Source organism: Amphiprion ocellaris, chromosome 2 (assembly GCF_022539595.1).
Source record: "Amphiprion ocellaris isolate individual 3 ecotype Okinawa chromosome 2, ASM2253959v1, whole genome shotgun sequence".
Lineage (NCBI taxonomy): Eukaryota > Metazoa > Chordata > Actinopteri > Pomacentridae > Amphiprion > Amphiprion ocellaris.
In genome coordinates this window covers 29,082,082-29,102,774 of record NC_072767.1, presented here as the reverse complement: position 1 = coordinate 29,102,774, position 20,693 = coordinate 29,082,082, and positions in this window count along the sequence as shown.

The following is a 20,693-nucleotide window of genomic DNA, read 5'->3' as shown; positions in this document are numbered from 1 at the left end:
AAGCATTGCAGAACAACTAGCAGCACTGTATCTTTGCACAAAAATATTCTGATGGGATATTTTAGTCTGAAGTTTTTGCATCTTGTATCAAGCAGATAATATTGAAAAACCCTTGGATGAGTAGTTGTTTCCAAACTTGTGGCCATAAATAGCCACATGTGTTAATACTTGCATATTAGGAAAAGCCGGTTGCTCAGGTTAGGCTTTTTTATGTGTGTGACCTTGACCTCTAACTTGTCTGTTGATTTAGCGTTTGGCAGAAACAGTCTTTAATGCCATACTTCATTCGGCCTTCATCGATTTTTACACCACTTTCGTCGTCATTATGAATGTCAAATTTATTTTGGCAGGACAAATCGAATTCCTCCCACCAGCCCCCTCATCTCTCTTTGTACTGTATCTCTGCTGCACCGTTCCTGCCTCTCACACTGCTCTAAGTAAAGAGGCTGCCATGACAGGCTGCCTGTTTTCAGAAGTGAGGCAGAGAAGAGCTTAACTCTGGGGAGCTCTGGAGATCAAAGTATTTACACACACACACACACACACACACACACACACACACACACACACACACACACACACACACACACACACACACACACACACACACACACACACACACACACACACACACACACACACACACGGAGGGATGCGAAATATCAGCATCAAACTGGATGCGACAAGGTCTTTCCCATGGCACTTTCTGCTGCCGCCTCTTCACAAACACACACATACGGAAAATATTTGAAATCTGTAAGGGCATATTAGGAGAAATCTCTACGGGTGTTTCAGCATCAACCCGCTCTCTTTGACAAGACGATCCCTTTGTGTGTGCGCACTGCACTGGCAGCTTTTTAGTACTCTGTCTGCATGTGTGTGTGAAGCAAAGATGCCCCACATTCCCCTTGTGCATGATTTTAGCTTTGACCAAATTAACATTTTTCTGCATACCATCAGCTCTGCCCTCTCTCACTCTTTCATTCTGTCTTTGTCTCCCCTCGCCGCCCCACCTTCACCCGCCACCACCTCTGCAGCATCCTAACAGTAAGACAAGGGGGCGAGATTATCCAGGCAAAGCCATTGTGGTTTCAATGCGAACCTCCGGGGATCTCCAGAGAGCTCCAGATCCCTTTACATAACAGCTCATCATCTACCAAGCGCAGAGGAGATTAGGATGCAATTTCAGATTTGTCTCTAAAGGCGAATATTAAAGGGAGCCTTGGGTTTTCATTTGGCACTTGAAGGGGAGTATCAGTGGTGCTTCAAGCGCAGGATGGGCAGTTAAGGATTCATCTGCAGGCAAAAGAAAAAAAAATCTGTTCCTTATTTCTACTTCATCCTGTGGTCACAGACAAATCCCTGAAATGTCACGTCTTTTTAATCAAAATAATTTATCATAGGATTTGGCTTTATGTCCTATCTACTCTTTTTTAAAAACTTACATTTACACTTAACAAAGCAAACCAAACACTGTAGTCAATCAATCAGACATTATTTATATAACCCTTTTCATACATATGAACTCTAACACCAAGGGCTTTACAGATGAAAGGAAGCAAAATGCATTAAAACAACACAAACCAACCAACCCAGCCCCCATCCCCACCCCCAACACCATGCTATAAATGTAGGACTCTCAAGCACCGGCACTGAGGAAATGAGGAAATGGTATCCTAAATAACGCATGCAAACAATATAAAGTTAAATAAATAAAATATCCAATACTAAAATATAGATAGATAGGTGAAAGGCAAAATGTAACTTAAAATTTCTAAAAACAAAATAAGAAAATAATAATACTCTTTTAGAACTAAATTAGTTCTAAAAGAGTAATAAATTAATCAAATCAATCAAGTCAATTAAAAGCCTCACTAAAAAGGTAGGAGTTTGCTTTTAAAAACATCAACAATGTCTGCTGCCCTCATGCAACACACAAGCTGTAACAGAATGAGTTGCACTTTTACGAGCGAATACACAAGATTATGTGTTATATGTCAGTTGCTGAAAGCAAGACTATGTAAAAAAGATTTGTTTGCATACAGAGGAATTTTTAACAACCACTAGCCGTGTTTCCATAAAGTATTTTTATGCACATTTTGAAATATTGCATTGCAGCTAACAAGCGAGTCTACTGTCTGAAACATGAATGAATCTAGTGATTGCAAATTGTTCAGACAATGTCTTCAGGATCATCTGACAAGTGGTTTGGCACGTACAGCTAAATCAGGTCAAGTAAAAAACTATGGTTTGTAGAATGGAACAGTGTCAGCATTAAACCCTGAGTGTAGAGGCATGATTCAGTCACTACTTATAGTTCTACAGCAAGATACACTTTGTCTCACAAGTGTGTTTGTCAGGCTATTTCAGGTTGTACACGCTTCTATTTAAATGGCTGGCAGTCAGTTTGGTCACATATAAAAGCTGAGTAGGTGGAAGAAGCGCAGTAAAGTTATTTTTATGTGTAACATTCTTCCACTGTAAACTCTCTGGAGTCAGCAGGCTGAGCCAAGGACAGAGATAATGAATGTGCATGTGCAGTATAAGCAGAGTGAAACAACAACTTACATTGTTATCCGAATTTCTGAGTGGATCCATTTTTATACACGGGATTCAGGCAGTCAATTTTAATGGGGGACAGTAAAATAGTGTTCTGGACCATAAATTAGGATTTATTCTGTGCACAGACATGTTCTCATAATTCAACCACAAACCACAAGCAAGAAAAAACAAAGCAACATATCGAGAAAAGTCATAAAATCAGCAGTATAATGCAGCAGTATTTCTCTAAGAGCAGCGGCTATACGCTGGTGGCCACACAAGACCAGGAAAGAGCCTTGGAGTGTGCTGAATTAACCAAAGGTACACTGTACTTCCACATTTTATTATTCCCGCTTCTCTTTTGCAATTGAGGTGCAACAATTAATTGATAAGTAGTCTACTATTAAGTTAATCAACTATTTTGCTAAACAGTTAATCTGTTTGAGTAAGTTTTTTTAAGAAAAAAAAAGTCAAAACTCTCTGATTTTAACTTCTTAAATTTGAATATTTTCTTGTTTCTTTACTCCTCTAAGGTGGTAAACTGAATATCATTGGGAATTTGCAACCAGATGCTGATGTTAGCTTGTTTTGTTGCAATAAATACATAAAATATCCACTTTTAATGACTAACCTGGAACCAGAGGACATTTTTAAAAAGCTCAGTTATGGCTGCCTTTCTTCCTTTTAGACCACTTGGTAATTTTAGTTGTTCAGCAGCACTCAAGAGTCACATTAAATGACATGCAAATGAAATGAAGTTTCAGTTTAACGTAGTCCAAAAGCTCCTATGAGTCCGTCTTCATTCATCCATGAAGTCTTACAGTGCTTCACAACAGTACTCAGTCACATTATCAGAAATTCAGACCTTCTGTTTTCCTGTCCAGCAAAGCCATCAGATGACAGTTAAAGCAGGAAATCGTGACAGATGAAGGCTAAGGAATCCTGATAAAGGATCCGCTCTCTGCGGCTGAAAGGAGGAAGGATAATTGTCTTCATTAGGTAGATTATCTAGATTCAGGTGGGACATTCAGCGTGAGCAGAGGCTGTACAATCCAGTTTTTTTCTTTTCTCTCATGAATGAGTTTGATCTTCCAGAGTGAGCTTTCACACGCCGTTGAATAAAACATTCAAGGAAAAGTGTAAGCCAAGGAGAAGGTTTTTACTTCCCACCTTTTTAGAAATATTTGGAGAATCAAATAATGGGCTCATTCAACACATCTTTTGGTGAGTTTTAACTGAACAAAAATGCCACTTCCAAAATTTCACTTCCAGTATAATGGTGCACATTTTGAGTTATACGCGGTTATCTAGTAGATAAACAGAAGCTTACAACAGAATGAATCAAAGAAAAGTAGCCAATAGAAGGCAGGAAATGTTCTCTCTTTTCAGTTTCCACTCAGCCACTTTGGCCTTTGCACTTGACAAAAAGACAAATGTCACTTTATCTACTCAAGGATCCACCATTGGATTTTTAACCACTCTTTACCTGCTTTTGCGTGAAAGGTAGCTCTCCTTCTCTTCACGGCTTTGGATTATTACAAGACACCACAAAAGAAAGACAAAACTCGAGAGCCAAAAAAAAATTTACAACGGAGACCAAAAAAACCCCTGTGAAATCAGTGAAGCAAGTGATATTATCAGAAAGATGCAGAGGCACAAAGAGAGCTTTTGTATGTGGCATAAAATGTATTCATTGTAGAATCAATATGCTCACCTTTGTCTTTTCTCTTGTCTGCTGCGAGTCTATTGTTGTGGACTGATTTGAAGAGAGTCACTCAGTTGGAGCTGAAAAAGGCTTTTTCATCCATCCAGTGACTCACGTTTCATTTTCAATCTGAAAGACAAAAACAAAGCCACTAATAAGTACAATAAATGTGAGTTTAGGCAGCTTGACTAAAAATCTATATTATGACCATAACTATAAATGTTTCACAATGTGAATATAGGATTTAGTCTATCCCAGCTGATTTGGGGCGTAGGCAGGGGACACCCTAGACAGGTTGCAAGGCTACATATACAGACAAACAATCACACTCGCATTCATACCTATGGGTTATTTAGAATTGTCAATTAACCTCAGCATATTTTTTGGACTGTGGGAGGAAGCCAGAGTACCTGGAGAAAACCCACATATGCACAGGGAGAACATGCAAACTCCATGCAGAAAGATCGTGGGAAGACCGGGACGCAAACCAGGGATCTTCTAGCTGCAATCTGTTTTTTATATGTAAATAATCTGATTGTACATGTTTTTGTTAGGTAAGGTGTGTGTGACTTAGGTTAAGATGTGATTTATTGGATTTAATTGAAGACTGTAGAGATGAAACCTACTTCGTAGAGCTCTTGGAAACAAACTGCTGAAAATTACTAGACTGACCCAGAACCGGCAGAAAGAAAACAGGCTGCATGGACACTGTGATGTCTAATCTAGTTGGATCCTCAGCAGGACAGGGACATTTTTGACACAAATATGTTGCATGTGCTTGTATGTGTATTTATCCTATGAAATAAAAAAGCAGAACTTAAGCAACCTTTCAAGGCGACTAAAATGAAACCCACTGTTACATTGAACAAAATTATGGAAGACGATGTAAGTGAACGCTGACACACACATTTTAATGCATAAATGCTACACATTATATTTACAGCTTTATTCACCAAATGCTTTATTCAGCATACAATGAGATAAATAAATGATGAATCTCCTGTTCTATTTAGCAAATTTGGTTTTAAATACAGTCAGTCACAGTGTGATCTGAATCACTGCAAAATGTATTGCTGTTTCTGAACCTTCAGATATCACCCTTACATTATGTTGAAATTGAAGTTGGAAATTCGGTCCGCATTCATAGTTTGTCCTTATTGAACGCAGTATGTGAGAGCACCAGAACAAATTGAATTGCCCTGTGAATTTGCTGCACCCACAGAGCATATGCACAGTGTTTGTGCAAGAGGGCGAGCATTATTATGTTTCTGTGTGTGTCTGTGGTAATATGGGCTGCCTGGATACAGCTGAACCAATAACAGACATATCCTGAGTTTCCTTGGCAACACTATAGCAACCTTTGCTGTGAATGAGGCTGCTATCAAGAGGATGAAAAACAAGTATACAGTATATATGGATAGCTCATCCCCACCCTTGCTCCGGGGTAGATTTGTAGTATAGTATTTGTGTAAAAGGAGAACTGACACGCAGACACATATTGCTACCATTAAAGTCTTGAAATTCAATATAAAATAATGTTATTTGAAATATTCGACACTGAAACTGGATTGTTTAAATTTCCAAAACTGCTACTATTTGCTACTCTCCCAACATGTATGTCAGTAGCTTGCACCTTGTTAGCATGACCTCCTTTTGCTGTTGTTTCTTATTTAGCGGTCAGGAAGGGAAAGCGGAAGGAAGCAGGATGCAACAGTCAGCGAATCGGAGGCTCATCGCAGCTGTCCACATCTGTTGAGTAATCAGTATGTAGTAAAAACTGCAAGAACATCTACAAGCACATGCTGCCTGAGAATGACACAAGTAATAAAGAGTGCTTACATATACTTTGCAAAGTGCAACAGAGATAACACAAATATCCAGTAAGGAGGTGACATCAGCAGGCACTTTAGCAACACCCTGTTGGTATGTTGGTCCCCCACTTTGCTTCAAATTTAAATATTTCAAGTGCAACTGGATTGACTGCCATGAAATTGGGGATGAATATTCATGATTCCCTCAAGAGGAACCTTTCTTCTGATATTCTATCGTCAATACCTTTCTCCTTGCAATCTGCCTGCATAATTTTAGGTCAAACAAACACTTCCCTTCACATTTCCAGTGTCTTATGTTGAGAAAACTGATACCACATGTGTAGCTCGACCATAAATACAAGTAATGACAACCAGATGGTTAGCTTAGACTTAATAATAATTGGAAAAACACCAATCAACCACAACATAAAAACTACTGATAGGTGCAAGTTGATTTTCTCATTACAATGCAATGTTCTGCTGGTAAACTTTGGGTCCTGGCATTCATGTGGAAGTTACACTGACAAATACCAATCACCTAAACATGCAAGCAGGGCGCGACTCCTCTGTTGGCTTCTCACTTGATCAGTTATCTCATTTAACAGAGATTATAGCTGCTTTTAAGGCTCCTTTAACACAGCATGATGTTAATTTTGTAAATTACGCTCTTATTTACAGTAAAATACATGATAAAGGAGGGTATACTTGTGTGTGTAAAAGGTCAGTAGTGTAAAAGTGTGCATAGTGACTTCAACTTCTCAGTCAGATCAACCTCTCACTCCTCATGTCTGGTTTCAAAAGAGCAAGATAATAAATTCTAAACTCAAGGCTTGAAAACAAAAGTTGACAAAACAATGGGTACCCTCACGTTGGCTACATCCATCTTTTATATACAGTCTGTCTTCTCCAGTGGCAATGACACTCCTCGAACCAAGTGGTCTCTGACACACCCCAGAAACTGCCTGAAGAACACAACTAAAGCTTGTTTAATGCTTGAAGCATCCGCGAGGTCCGTACGGTTCCGTGTGGACAAATTATGTCATTTTAGCAGCCACGCCCCCTCACACGGCCCTTTCCATGTCGCGCACCTCCAAATTTCTATAACTACGTGGACGGAGACACGGAAAATTGGTGGAAGAACAGGAGTTCTGAGCAGCATAAGTTCAGAAATGCAGGCATTTATACGATTCATCACAAGAGATCACTGTGGTAACCGTGTTGTGAACAATTCATGGTGTGAAATTAAAACTGACAGCTGAAATGCTAAAATGTCATGTTGTGAGTGGTGTAAACAATGGCAAACTTCTTCTACTCTTGTTTAGTACTAGACTAGACTAGGTAGATGTGTGTTTGCGATACACTGCCCCCTGCAGTTTGGGAGCAGACGCCACATGGAGTATAAAATCATACACGGTCTCAGGAGCGGATTTCCAAGTGTCTCATTTCCGTGTGGCTCATTCGTGCGGAAAGCATAACCCAGTCTGAAGACTCCAAGTTGTTGACCCACCCTCCAAACTCCCCAAATTCCAGGTTCTCCTGGACCTGTTCAAACATTAATGACAGTCTGATATAGAAATCTCTTCCGTGGGTTGCGAAACAAAGTTAGTTGAGTGATAATGTTTTTCCATCTTTGTGTCCTCAATAACTCAATCATGGCAATAAACTCTGAAAGGCAACAACTATGACTCAACGACAAAATAAAAACACTGGCCCCGCTGGCAATCTTGCAAATGTGATGCGAATTTTAAAACATTAACAGTAGATTAGCCAATAACGGTTCGAATCATCATAGCTGACAGCCACGGTCAAATGTGACGATTCAGTGTTTCATCAGTTTTTCATGCCGAACCTGGAAATGATTGTTGTTCAAATGAGATTTCGGAGTTCACACAATGGATCTGTATTGAAGCCAGCTGGCTGCTTCATACACTCCAAACCCACTGGTCATGTTTGTCGCCAGTCTACTCTGATGTTTTACTTTTTGATACATGCATGCTGTGGAATTTACAAATTAATTTTTCTAATCAAATCTCCTAACTCTTCTGCTGCTGTAATAATTGCTGCGCACCATTTACGCTACTACCGCTTGTAGTGTTTTTATTATTTCAACTACTTCTGCACTTAAGTTCATTCCAATACATGGAGAATCCAGCATTTTACTTGGTAGTGTGAGCATTTCCTTTGCAGTCTTCAATGTGCGCAATGCGCTCTCATTTGTAAACTGATAAGATGGCGGTTTGCACATTCACATCACAATACAGACAGTCTGAGAGTGAATGAGAGTGATAACAGATATGAGCTGGAAGCCACAAGCAGTCACAGTATATTCTGAGTTGCTGACAGGAAGCTTTAGCAGGATGAAATAATCATGTGTACGTGTGTGTGTGTGTGTGTGTGTGTGTATGTGTGTGTGTGCGTGTGTGTGTGTGTGTCTGTGAGCAAGCGAGCGAGAGAGATGTGGAGGATGGCCAAATCAGCATGGTCTAATTTCAGTCCCAGCCGACCCCAAGGCGTCCTAATTAAGACAGAGCTAACAATCAGCTGCCCTGCTGGAAGGCAGGAGCGAGAAAAGATGATATTTATTCCAAAGTGCATCGTTCTATGTGGTTATTATACACAGGACATGGAACCTGACAGGCTGTTTAGCCACAGGTAGCATCACTCACTCACTTTACATGGTTATTTGTATTAATCTCTCAACCCGTCCATGCATTTCGCAGAACTGAGGCCATGCTTACTAGCTGTTTGCAGAGGCACAAATGAATCAACACTTGTCGGACTGGTTAACTTCTGTTTATGAGTCCTTTCATACACAGAGAGCAAGTTGCGGACCCAGCTTGTTAATAAAGCTTGTTTGTCTAGCATAAAAGCATGCAGTGGCCACTTGGGGCAGTGCCAGCAGCCACTAACAACACTGGTAATCATGATGAGTCCACATTTAAGGGGCACATTTTGACCTTTCATTCTCCAAAACACTTTACAATGTGTTTCCTAATTATCACACATACATTCACACACCAATGTTGCCAGATTTAGTCATTTTAAATTTAAAGGTGAAGAGTGAGCAAAGCTTTTCTGCATGTAGCATTTATTTGGAGACATGAAATATTCTCTAGCTTTGTCTACCATATGGCGAAGCGCTGGATGGCAAACCAGCTGTGTCAACACAGACCAGATATCAGACAAATACAGAAACTAGTAAAAAATGTAGATAGTAAAATATCAAGGGTATATGGAACATCCTTTGTTTTTTTTCAGAATCAGTGACATCAAAAAAACAATCAGCTGATCTTCTATGTATCTTTAGATTAAAAAAAAAAAAAGAGTTGTCGCCCTGCAAAGAAGAAGCTCAAAAAAAATAATTCAGACTGATCAATCGAAATAGCTATTTGACACTGTCGACAGCTAATGACTTCATTGTTCCAGATCTACTTGTATGGCCCTACTAGTAATAAAAATGAGTTTGGTTGTTGCTTGTTGTGGTAATTAACAGCATTCTGCAGCTGCTCCTGCCTAAGTTTGCTTTAATGTATTATTAAGCTTTGTATTAATCAATAAAGTCGGCTGATGTAATGGTTTGGGAGGGAATGAAAGGCTCTCTTTTAGACTCTTTCTGAAAATGGCTCCTACAAAGTTCACCCAATCTAATTCGCTGTAGTTAAGGCTGCTGTACTCCAAACAGTCAAAGAGTGAGAAACTTCATAGGCTTGTGCAGACTCTGATCTGCACTACAGCACACAAGAGACGGAGCCCTCTATGGTAGAAATTACACTCTAACTTTCATCATTCCAGAAAAAGGGAGAGCACAAAGAACCTGCATTGAATCCAATTAGCAGAGACCTGGAGGCACTGCAGTGATACGCTCATATCCTGGAAAACTAGACGGTGCTTCGTGTTGACAACACTGTAACACTGAGAAGGAAGATGATACATATGGACAAGGACGAGGTATTATTATTTATCAAGACTGTCTGTTTTTTGCTGCTTTCATCTACAGATGATAACCAAGAGATTGACTTGGCATGTGTTGGAGCTGACAGATATTTAACTTTGATTTGTGACACAACGTTTTTAAAGTGAAGCATCAGGTCTATATTTACTGTGTAATAGATTTTGAACATGTGATGAAGCTTTATCACATGAAACACAAACAAAAGAGAGACTAGGAGGACAGCGTGATGTTGTAAAACACAACTATGTATCAGAGATGCTGCAAAAGATACAAGATGTGGCTCCTAAATGGGCTTATGTCAGTCGAACCACAGCATGCAGCCTGAACCACATAGTATACAACGATCAGTGGTCAGCAGAAGCAATCCCTGAAAGCTTCAATCCCCTCGAAATAAACAAAACAGACTTATAGCATTAATCTCTATATTTAATAAGTGCACTTTGAATATCCTAAATTGCAGCATTCGCGATTTGTTAATTGCATTCTTTCATGTTGTAATTTCTATTTGAAATTAATTAACTGCTCAGCCCTATATATTAGAGTGTAGGTATGAAAATCACAATTATTTTTAGTGTAAATTAATCTGTGAATTGTTTTCTCAATCAATTATTTTCTGTGTTTCCAAAAGCCCACGATCCTCAAAGGTTTTGCTTGGTCCACAACCCTGAGATATTCAGTTTGCGGTCATTAGTGAAGTAAAGAAACCAGAAAATATTCAAATATTTATTTAAGAAGCTTGAATCAGGAGCTTCACATTTTTTTTGTTAAAAAATTACTCAAACTGATTAACTGATCATTCAAATAGTTGGTGACTTTAATGCACTGAACAAAAATATAAAAGCAAACATAAAGCAGCATGTAATATTTTATTCAATTCTATTAATTCTCAGGGAAAAAGTACTCATTTTTCCAGTACACAGCACTAAGTATGTACTCCATTGGAACTGATAATGGGCAGATGGAGAGTAGGATTATAGATTTGAATTCACAGGTCAGTGTGTCCAAAATTTGCATCACATAGTGCCAAACATCTGTGATGCAGAGTTAATGAGGTTGTTAATTCTGCAGGAGGAATGTTGTCCCAGCCTTCCTGAAGGACTTGGCAAAGTTGACAGACATTTTGTGGAACAGGATCACGTTCTCAGACACGACCATCCAGAGTTGTCTGAAACAACTTCTCAGCTAACAAATTGTAGAGATGTGGACCTTCAACTGACATGTTAGCCTCTAGCATGCTAACAGCCTGTTCTTGTCTTTTTCTTGTCATCTGTGGGATCACATCATTTGAATAAAGCTACATTTTAAGGAGGCCTTTTATATTCACTAGTAGAGATTGCACTATTGGTCGCTTACTGATTAGTCAACAGCATGAAATGACTACAGTGAGCATTACTCTATATCCCAAAATAGTCATCTTCGATAATGGACACATGACACAAAGAGCTGAAACAGTTATGTCTTGGTGCCAGAGTACACCTCAGCACGTCTCAAAAACCATAAGTTTGGCCAGTAGGCGTTAACTGTTAGAGAAGACTTTGTCATGGTTGCCCTTTACTATTTAAATCCCTCCCAATATTCTCTCCTTCCCAAAATGGAACTGCCTGTACTTTGAGTGACTGTCTTTTTGGGTCACTAGAGCAATAAAACAGTGAGGGACGCCACCTGGTGGAGCAACCAGGTACTACAGATAAAGTAAAATACATTTTCTGACAAGCACATCCATTGCCCTTGGTTTTATTGGTTAATATATGTTTAACTGATTAAATTATTCATGGCGAATAATTAACCATTCATCAGTTGATTGTTGCAGATCAGTTGTAGCACTGCCACCTCACAGCAGACTTCTGCTGTAACAGAACTCTTTTTTAACACATTATTTGGCACAGCTGAACCTTTATAATTGTTGCATCATTTTATAATACAGAAAACTCCGTTATTGCAACATCGCTCATCTGCTTCTGATTAAACAATGATGCAGCTGACTGCTTGTCTCCAAGAAGAGTCCAAGGTGGCAACTTGTGTTCAGTTAAAACTGTACTTAGAAGACGTTGCTGTTTCGATACTCAGGTTACATATTTGCACATTGTCATAACAATTACATTGATGAAAGAGTGTATGAGTGCACTCTTAGACAGCTCATCATTCATCAACACTCAGAACAAAGTGGAAAAAAAGCACCACTTTGATGATGCAAGAGCTAGCTGTGACTTATTTTAGGTCAACTGGTCTCCTGCTACAGCATTTTCTCCTCCTCTCTGCTCCTCGGCTTCTCTCTTTTTCCCGTATCTATTTAAGAGGGGGGGGGGGGGTGAGGATGAGGAAGAGAAAGGGAGACAAGGGTAAAGAAGAAAAGATAGAGAGAGAACCTAAATGTAGACAGATGGTAAATACTTCCCTCCTGTAGGGAGCCATGTCAGACTGCAGAGCACTGCTGCACTCTGCATGACAAGACCAGGCAGGCAGACTTTGTGTGTGTGTGTGTGTGTGTGTGTGTGTGTGTGTGTCTAGGCAGTGAAAGTAGGTGAAAGGGCTTCGCTGTCAGAGCGAGGCAGTGCAGAGCCGAGCAGAGCAGGGATAAGCTATAATCTACACTCCCCCGTCATCCTTCCAAAGGGGTGGAGGTGGAGAGGCAGGCTGAAGAGGGAGGAGGAGGAGGAGGAGGAGGAGGAAGGGCAGAAAGAGAGAAAGATACAGAAGTCACTTGATTAACTTTTCGAGTAAAGCCCTTTTTTTGGCTCTTCTCTCAAGCTGCCATCTTTCAGCATCACATCTGCAGCCTTCAATGGAGGCTGTAAGAGGAGCAGAGCAGCTGCAGTCAGCTCACATTCATGCTGTTCCAAATGGATTCTGGTGCACAAACTCAAATGTATTGGTGAATTTATGAACTCTGGTATTGCTGTATCATATCTCATTCCCCCTACCCAATACTGCATGTCACAGTTTCACATTACTTCTGCACTAGTCCAACCCAGTCTTCCAGAAAATACATTCCTTCACCTAAACTAATTTGCACCAAAAGCTCCAGTCTTTGTTCCTCTTTCCGCCTACACCAGTGACTGACTGGACCACCACCCAGTCCCCTGCTCCAATCAAGCTGCAACAATCTGGACAGCTGGTTTAAATGTCCACCGACTCCGTCAGTCAGGGCGGCTGTGCTTGAACATGAAGAGTTCACCTTTCTACGTTTTTTTCCCCTATTATCACTTCCTAGTGCTTACTTGGTGTCTTTGTATTCGATAATGACTTGCTAGTAGTTACTTGTAGCTTTGAGCTAGCTTGGATTTGTTGTACTGAGTCATTCATCCCACTGCCTGGAAACAGGGCCAGCCTTAGTAACTGTGCACACCTGCACACACTCACATTGTTATGCCGGACTCAGACTACAGGAGCTGTAAAATCTTAGCAGATTTTAAAATCGGGTTGCATCACACACATAAGGAGAAACTTCACAGATCTTCTTCTCTGTAATGTCAGACATGCACACACGGCAAGATGTGAAAACAATGGGGCATCACAACTACAGGATGTTATTAGGATTATCGTGCCAGAGGGAGCAATCAGAGAGCAGAGCGTCATCTCATGTGATCTCAGGGGAAGCAGATGGAAACAAAATGGTTACTGTGGTGCAATATTTTTCTGAATGATATTTTTCAGTGACAGGGGAAAAAGTCTGAATTAGTCTGGATGAAAAATTGGGTGAGGTGGTCAACAGTGTTTTTACTAATCTTCAGGGAAATTTTAGATTTAATAGCTGTAGCCAATGATCGCCTCAAAGATTAAAATGTTTTACATGGCAGTGCAACAGTGTCTGCTGCTCCAGGCACAAGCATAACAATCGCAACCATTCAGATTTTAAGTTGTAAAAACCAAACAAGTTGGATATTGTCAGGGTGCTGGTGAGTCTGCAGACAGTTTGGGATGTTTTAGACTGCATCTGTAAATCATCCCCAATACCATATAATCTTGACTCAGCATTATTTCAGACTAAGATCCCAGACCAGATTTCTCCTCTGATAGTCAGTAGGGCTGAAATGGGTGAAAATAAGCCAGAATCTCCAGTAGTCTGAGCCTGGCATTAGTCGCACTACAATCAGGGGTGCTGCTGGTCATGGCTTCAGTTTTTGGTCTTGAGGTAGAGAGCTTAGTTGTTTTCTTTTACAGTTTACTCAGAATGTTGGAACTCTGCCCTCTTTCGACTCTACTCTTTTCTTTTATTTAGCAGAACCCACAGGCCATGTTTCCCTTTGTAGTTTTGTCTTCTTTGTTCATTTGTTTACTTGCCAAGCAATGAATAACTTTACTAAACCAAGAACAAGTTGTATGTTGCTTCCCTTTACCCTCACTGAACTAGAGCATAATGAGGAAACATTAACTTCTGTATTTGGTAGGTTACAAATATGGTGATGCTGAAAGCATCGGTAATATGTACACAGCAGCATATTTTTATTCTCACCAGAATACCTAATGTTGGAGTATAAAACCCACTTCTAGTGACCACTGCATTATTTAACTACATTTATAGTTAGCTGTGCAGATATTCATATCAGTGACTACAACCTTTAGCAAACACTCACTGTACTAATAATGTAAAATGAGAAAAGAAAATTCAGTCCCGTGGTTACTGTAGATAGTAAAACAGCACTGAAGGGAACAAAACAGCCATTAGCTGAATTTCCATCCAAATAACGCAAACATTTTAATCTAATTTCAAGACAATTTTTTTAAAGTAAATGCGGAATAATGCCTGTTTGTACACACTGCTGTTATGCAAAGAGTAGCAGGTGGTTCATTGAAATAACCGGCTAGTGGCACTAATTATCTTGTTTGTGCCATTAAACCTTTGCTGAATAGGAGTGAGGAATGAGAAGATGTGACAGAAAGCATGCAGAAAACTTGGTGCACTGTTACATTTCTGTTTATTTCATGTCTGACTTTGGGGAAGGTTGCAGTTTCCTCGTTGCCCCACTCATATCTGATGTTTTCATGTGCGAACATCTTTGATCTTGCAAGCTTCAGGGGATGCTGACGTACGCCTCTTAAATGTCATTGTTTCTTTGCGTGTTTCCACTGTGCTTTGTAACATTTTGCTGATAGATAGACCAACATTTCCACCTCAGTCAAACGAAAAAACTTTATCGCAATGTTTTGAAATTTTTTTCAAGTCCTTACTGCGTCTGTCAGGGATGTGCAAAATATACAAAACAAGTAGATTGAAAACATCCATTTTCTTTGCTGTGCTGCATGATATTTGACCATGAAGTTTAAGAATGCAGCTCAAACCAAAGCTTCTTTCAAAATGCTCCCAAGAGTCAAAAGGTTGTTCATTTTGACCTCACAGCAGTGGAGGTGTTGCAAACTGAATTTGTGAAAGTTGTTCAGGTGGAATTTTCAAAAAACAGCCTCGGGCTATAAAGAGGTTGAAAAACGTGTTCAAGAGGAGACACCCAGTTGACTTGCTAAATAAGAGTGTCAACATTTCTAATTTCACTGAGGAAGCTTGCAACAAGTTTAGCACACATATTTATGTATGTATGTATTAAAAAAACAGGTAGCAACATTACATGTGGGGAAACCACCACAGGATCCACAGAGCAATGAGCATGCTCCATTACTAGCCTCTGCTTAGCCTCTGCTTCTGATACTGCCTCTGTCTGACGACACCAGTTAGTAGAAACAAGCTGGATTCATGTTTTTTGTGACATTTCAAAACACAGAAACATACCCGTTTCCCTCTATATTTATATGCACTCCTTATGTGTGTGGACCCATTGTAGCATATTTGTCTTGTTTCAGTGGCTGTTGAGATTTTATGCATGAAGCGTTACTTCACCTCAGTCCAGCAGACTGGAATACATCTAGTACTTTTGGGTTTGTGATGGTGCAAATAAATGGTGCCAGACCAAAACCACAGCTTCATAACTGTCTCTGAGAGAAAAGCACAAATAACCATAACATTAACATTCATGAACGCCGTCATTAGAGAACATCAATAAAAGAGTTTGGGAGTGTAAATGAACTGCTCATACTTCTGTGACATACTTTTAAGTCCCTTGTTATATAACACGGAGCACTTTTGGCTGCAGGAGATGCTTACTGTTCATTGGGGAGAAATCTGCTTTCCCTGCCTAACAAGACAGAGCTATAAAAAGATAAAGATGCAGTGTGTGTGTTTGTGTGTTTGTGTGGGCACCTACGTGAGCTTGCTGCAGGCAAAAACTGGAAAGGACAATCAACAATTACAGGCAGGCAGGCAGGCAGGCAGGCGTGGGGATGAAGGAGGCGGTGGGGGAGGTGTAGCAGAGAGGGAAGGAGAAAAATGAATTGGGGCTTGTGTGCTTGGTTAGGTCAGATAATGAATTGCTGAGTGGAGAGGAGGAAGAGAAGGAGGTAGAGGAAGAAGGCTGAGGTCACCCTAGGCCAACTCGTCTCACAGGAATAAGCAGATGAAAACAACACAGCTAAGCAAGGGCCAACAAACACATAGCAACCTGAATATCAAGACGGCTTCATTTGTATAAAGGCAATGCTGAGAGAAAATGTCCACACTGAGTCACTAATGGCTGCCTGGTTGCACCGAGAAGTACAGAACTTTATGGTTTTTTTTCTACAGAATCCAGTGCAAATGGTTTATATTTTGATGATTTTAAGACAAGACATAGAGAATACAGCGATTTTGATGAAATGGCACAGTTTAGCGTTTAGAATTGGTTAAGATTCTCAACAGAATGGCATGTTATGTCACAGATGAGTAATTCAACGGCTGTTAGAAAATTGAAAATCCCACAAATCTTTCTGTTTTAACATTTTCTGGCTCTTACAGAGAATGGAATTTTGGTGCTGCAATTTATTTTTGTTGAAATTTTGGGACACGCAGAAAAAAGGGATTTTGGCTAGAAGTAGACAGAGCCCATACGATGTGATAATATTGCGAAAGTTGAATTTCTTTGATGTTTTATTTTCCAAAAAAATGTAACAACGTAAGGTAAAAAAATAATAAATAGTTGTTTAGGGGGTGAACGAAATGTAGAATGAAGCGATTTTTGTAAAACAACATCATTTTAAGCTTAGATTTTATTTTTAAGTTCTCAGATCGACCGATGGGTAGTTCAGTGACAAAAGTTGAAAATGCATTTTCTGTTTAAACATTTTCCAAATTATAAATAGAGTATTTTTTGTGTTTTAACATGGCTTTCAAACCTGCCAGCAAGTTTTCAGGGATTAGAGGGTTAAACATCAAAACTGCCCCTTCGAAGCAAACACGGTCATACATATGCTCATGTGGGATTTGTACATCTTAAACCTGATGTTCTCAACTACTGCTTTCTTTAAAACCTGTGTGCGAGGCAGAAATGGGTGGGGCAGGTGGTGTTCCGTAGAGTTTGTTGGGGTGGAGCGGCGGGGAAGGCAAAATGGTCCAAGAAAGTGATTCCCTTAAGTACATGTCCCAATAAAACAGGAGGGGTGTGTGAGCGAGGGAAGCATAAAACCATTAAATAAATGCAGAGCGTAACAAGGAGAGATGTAGCGGTGAAGTGGGGAGGGGAAGGGAAAGGAGAAGCAAACAAATCATGGAAGTATGACAGAAAAAGACAAGAAAAATGGTGGGAAAGACAGCAACAGAAGGGAGGGGAGGAGTGAAGCTAGTAGGGATGGATAGATGGATTAGACTGGATGAATGTTTAATAATTCCCATAGCGGTTGGGAGGTGGAGATGTTTACAGTAGCAAAATGGTAGAATGATGCATAGAAGTAAAGACTACAAAAAAGACATAAGAATCATGGAAACGTATAGTGTAAATAATGCAGCTACTGCCTCAGCAGAGCCTATAGAATAAATATATTGATATATTTATTCTATAGGCTCTGCTGAGCCTATAGAATAAATATATCAACAGAGATATAAATAAATTTATATATCTGTTAGATTCACCAGCATTTAAAGTATATACATGCAAGTATAAACAAGGCTGTAAATACAAAATGTACATGTGTCAACCAGAGTGTACCAGACAACAGCTGGCAAAAGTTAGAGGAAAGGCCCACGACTTCAAGTTTGAGTTTTATGTTGCTTCAATGGAGACTGGATCAGGACCTCTAAATACACAGAAGTTTTCATTACTACCAGCTTTAATACACAAAGAGTTGAGCACACAAGAGTGCTGCTGGCTATACAGCACTGTTGACAAGAAAATTCATTTATTTTGTGCTATTTTTTTCCAGTAATGAACAAAAGCCACCAGCACGTATCTGGGTTGTATTACAGCAGCAACAGCAATTTGGATGGGGTGAGATTATAAGACCATAATGGACAGTTTCTTGTAAAAACCTGTTTCGTAAATTACATAAATGCAAAACAACTGCCAAACTGACATTTAAGTGATCATCAACATTTTGGCAATCCTGACTTCTCCTAAGTCCAGGCTAATCCAAAAATAAACAAAGAGGTAGACCATGAACAGAGCTGAGGCAGGTCTCGACTGCTGTATGATGACATCCAACTGCCAGTCAGAGTGACCTCGTCCTTAATCATACATAACTTGAAACCTTAATAGAATTTAAATGGCTCTGATTGAGTTATATAAAACTTCACCCTCTGTATAGTTGTCATGACTGCGGAAATTAGCTATAAGACCAAAACCTTTTTTTGTACCTGGCTGTGAACATGTTTGTTTCTGCTCTGAAGTTGGACATTTTAACATGAGACTCTATAGGTTGATGATTCACATTTCGAGACAATCTCAAGTTCGAGGAACTGCAGTTGTTGGCACTTCCACACTGACTTCATCATTTAGCCCCAAAAGCTGTCACTTGGTTGTTCTAATACTAGCTGACGTAGCCTTCAACTGCTAGTCTAGAAAGGCCTAGTAAACTCTCATCTCCATGCCCCACAGTAATTATGAAATCTATCATATTATGTGGAAATTATGACTAACTACCAACCACACTGCAGGTAGCCAGGAACAGCATCCACCCTGTTGTACAAGACTCTCTAACACCAAGACTGTACACAAACAAATCTGACGAGCCCCCCGATGACCTTGGGTGGCATCTTTGCAAACACAGCACTATGGTGTGCACAAGAGGGTTTTAGGGCAGTGAGTATGCACAGGTTAAGTTGTTTTAATAAGCCCTGAGTGAAAACAGCACCAGTCACGACTTGCTTAAAGTTTAACGAGCCAATCTGAAACACTGTTCAAGGTTTTAGTGCTTTCATTACTCCCAGCAGTTAGTGGATGAGAGCTTTTGTCAATGTTGGACTCACAGGGCGTGGCCGTGGACATTTCCTGGAAGCAGTGTAGACCCAGTAAACTAAAGATTTGCTCTTTCATTTTTAGCCAGCACTAATGGAAGGGTGGATGGGTTGGGGGATGTGAGTGTAGACAGCCAGACAGTTAGCGCTGGGTCAGGGTTAATGGATAACGTCTCCCTGGACCACAAAACACCACAACCGGGACATGACTGGTGTCCATCTGGAGAGCACTCATCAGTCTGCTAACACGAGCCATCTGATACAGCTGTCAGACGTCTGTGCGGCAAAAAGGAAGTTTGTGTGCCCGTTGATTTAATATCAATGAAGAATTAGCAAATTCATTTAGTACAGTCAGCAGAAACAAGCTAAATCTCACGTGATGGCTACTGCTGAATCAACCAGAGCGGAAGAGAAGTTTTAACGCTTCGAACCCCAAAACCTGCTGGCATGTTTGAAAGGCATGCTTTCTTTTTAAACAATCGCCAAAATTACAGTATTTATTAGCCATTAAATGTAAAAATGTTGTATTTTTAACTTTCAGAAGTGAACTACTCATCTGTGACATGCAGGTCCATCTGAAAATTTAACCAACTCTCAGCTTAAAGTCCAGATATTTAACCAAAATGTTTACAATTTTTGTGAAATAAATTATCAAGAAAATTCAACTTTCGTTTCATCTTTTTTTTAAATAATCATTTATGGTGTTATATCTACCATAAAGGACAACAACCATTAGGAAAAATTTGGGGATCCAAACAGACATTTTAAAAAAAGGATTGTATTCACCACTACAATTCATTGTAAAGATATATCTTAAAAGAGCATTTCCTATTTCAGTGACAGAAGTATTGCAGAAATATCGACCAAACTGAATGAATACTTTATAAGGAGGTTATCCCTCACACTGTGATCCAGATTCTTCTTTGTCTGTGCCACAGAAAACCCACCCAGGAATTAGCCTGATTCTTAAACCCCGATTCAACCCCATCTTCATGAAGACATATTTAAGTTCTTTATACTTCTAACTATGGCTGTGCTGTTTCCACAAAGGTGCAAGACTGTACATTGCAGTGAAAAATGAGCCCACAGTGAGGGTTAAAATTAGACGCCACGAAAACATCTGTCAGCTGTCAGGTGTGGAACTGAGACAGACAGACAGTTTCCACACTGGGAGGGATGAATGTAACAGACTCAAAATTCAAAGAGAAGCTGTAATCTTATACATTCTGAGAGCACTGGAGAACCCTCCAAATATCATGCATCAAGGTCAAGTGTACAGCATTTCACATTAAAACCCACAACCACTTTGTGCTTCTCACCTTACACTCGAGTCGGAGAGCTGAACAGCTGATTTTCACAAAAAAAGGAAGTTGTTCAAAAGAAGGTAAAATCAAACTCCTCTCATGAAGAAAACTTTTTGTCATCATTTTTCAA